Here is a 2,765-nt window from a genome sequence, read left to right as displayed (position 1 = left end):
TCCTTTCAATCTCGTAAAACACCAAAAAAATCAAAGAAGGCAATGTATGTTAGATACGCGATTCTTTGCAGCCATCCTATTATGTTATATGTCATCTTATCGTAAGATATTATACCCTTGAAATAGACCTTCGCGCTTCTGAGGGCAATAGTGTTACTGGATTGAAGGATAGTTAACAAGATTAAGCCATACACATGTCACTTATCTTAATTTCCTGTTCACATGACTTTCTAACAGAAACTTAATGTCATATTATATTGTAGAAAAGCAACATAAAATCTGGGTTGGCATACGAGTGCCATGCTGTCCCGATACAGTTTCAAGATAATAAACTTCAGAAAATCTTGGGAATTAATTTGAGGTGCTGAAGTTCCCTTAGTTAAACGTAAGAAACAATATTGATTTTCAGCAGAACCAATTATTCCTAACTTAATTATTTAACTGATTAAACTCTGTTATATTCTTTGTACTCGACAGAAGGAATGTCATATGTCAAACATAAATATGACACCATTTCTCGTTCGATTCACAACTGCGTTATACCTGTTTATATCTTTATAAATGATTGTCTTTCCAGTTATTTACTTCAGAAATGATGTAGTTCTTTACAGTTTTTTTGCCATTGTATTCTGGCTTGTATTATATCCGATTATACATTTTATCCTACAAAATATTTCTCAAACACACTAATATTTACAGTAATCGAAGCGTTACTTTTTATTCACGTTGAAATATTGAGCGTAATATTCAGAAGTGATATTGAGTTTTATACGTGTGATTTATAGTCTAGTTTTATTTATTTCCTTTGTTTTCCAAACTTCTACTTGAATTAATAATTTATTACCTCCAATTACTTATAGCTTGAATACATATGTCACACACTAGGAATATGTAAATGTAATATACACGGTATTATGTTTAATTACAGTTAGAATATTTTCTCCTTTCCATACGAGTTCGTGTATAACAAAATATAAATTTACTGTGAAGCGGAAATGTTAAAAGCCGTTTCTTTGTTAATTTCGACTTCATCTGTAATTTAGCCCCCCCACTGGTACAGCGGTATGTCTGCGGACTTCTAACGCTAGAAACCGGCTTTCGATACCCGTGGTGGGCAGATCACAGATAGCCCATTGTGTAGCTTTTTGCTTAAGTACAAACAAACCATCTGTGATTTTAAAACAGTGTCTACACTTAGTTAGTTTATAGCTGTATAAATGTTTTGAACGCCAGATAAAATTAAACACTAAATTTCACAAACACAATTTCAGATTGCGTTGTTTTCATAATTTTTTTATGAAGATGAAGAGTAAATTTTACACGTGGAAATCTTTGTAAGTGGGAATAGATGATACACACTTAAAATAACACAATTTCAGATTGCGTTGTTTTCATAATTTTCTTATGAAGATGAAGAGTAAATTTTACACGTGGAAATCTTTGTAAGTGGGAATAGATGATATATACTTAAAATAACATCGACGTCAAAAAAACTGATGTGTTGTATTTTCGTTGTCCCATGCATACGAAACCCCAGTGGCTCAGTGATAAGTTTCTGTGACATATGACACTAAAAATCGGGTTTCGATACCCGTGACTGACACATCACAAATAGCCCACTATATAATTATGTGCTTAACGACCAATAAACAACCTATTCATGCATATGCTCGTTTATGTTGCTTAACAATTGCCTAGACATAGCTTTCAAATCAAAGTTAAGATATCTCTTTAAGTTTGGTTTATTATGAATTTCGTGCAAAGCTACACAAGGGTTATCTGCACTAACCGTCCCTAATTTAGCAGTGTAACACTAGATGGAAGGTAGCTAGTCATTACCACCCACCGCCAACTCTTGGGCTGCTCTTTAACTAACGAATAGTGGGATTGACGGTCACATTATAACGCCTCCATAGCGGATAGGGCGAGCATGTTTGGTGTAACGGGGATTGCGAGTCGAGAGCCCTAATCACCTGGCCATGCCGGGCCATTTCTTTAAGAATGTGTTTATCGCTAATATTCTTATTGTGGTTAGAAATTATTCATAATTACATTTTCTTCATAAATAACAATAGTCATTTTAAACAGGATTTTTGACTATTTAAATCATAAAAGTATACAGATAGATTCACACAAAAAAGTAGAGAGAAAAACACATTTCTTACTTCTTTTCAGGTGTTTAGTTTAGCACAGGGTGTCTGGTAAAAAGGTGCACATAAAACAAAAAATGTGACGACGTTTATGCATCGAAAACACTTATACCTGGTGGCGAAATAAATTTTTATCAGGGGATATGATTGCTTCTACTTAAACAGATTGCCAAAACACTTATACCTGGTGGCGAAATAATTTTTTATCAGGGGAGATGATTGCTTCTACTTAAACAGATTGCCAAAACACTTATAACTGGTGGCGAAATAAATTTTTATCAGGGGATATGATTGCTTCTACTTAAACAGATTGCCAAAACACTTATACCTGGTGGCGAAATAAATTTTTATCAGGGGATATGATTGCTTCTACTTAAACAGATTGCCAAAACACTTATAACTGGTGGCGAAATAAATTTTTATCAGGGGAGATGATTGCTTCTACTTAAACAGATTGCCAAAACACTTATACCTGGTGGCGAAGTAAATTTTTTATCAGGGGAGATGATTGCTTCTAACTTAACAGTATTGACCAAAACATTATACCTGGTGGCGAAATAAATTTTATCAGAGATATGATTGCTTACTTTGTCTGTACGTACATACGCTAGTCGT

Source organism: Limulus polyphemus, unplaced genomic scaffold (assembly GCF_000517525.1).
Source record: "Limulus polyphemus unplaced genomic scaffold, Limulus_polyphemus-2.1.2 Scaffold933, whole genome shotgun sequence".
Lineage (NCBI taxonomy): Eukaryota > Metazoa > Arthropoda > Merostomata > Xiphosura > Limulidae > Limulus > Limulus polyphemus.
The sequence above is the reverse complement of the archived record's forward strand: the minus strand, read 5'-3'. Positions refer to the sequence as shown.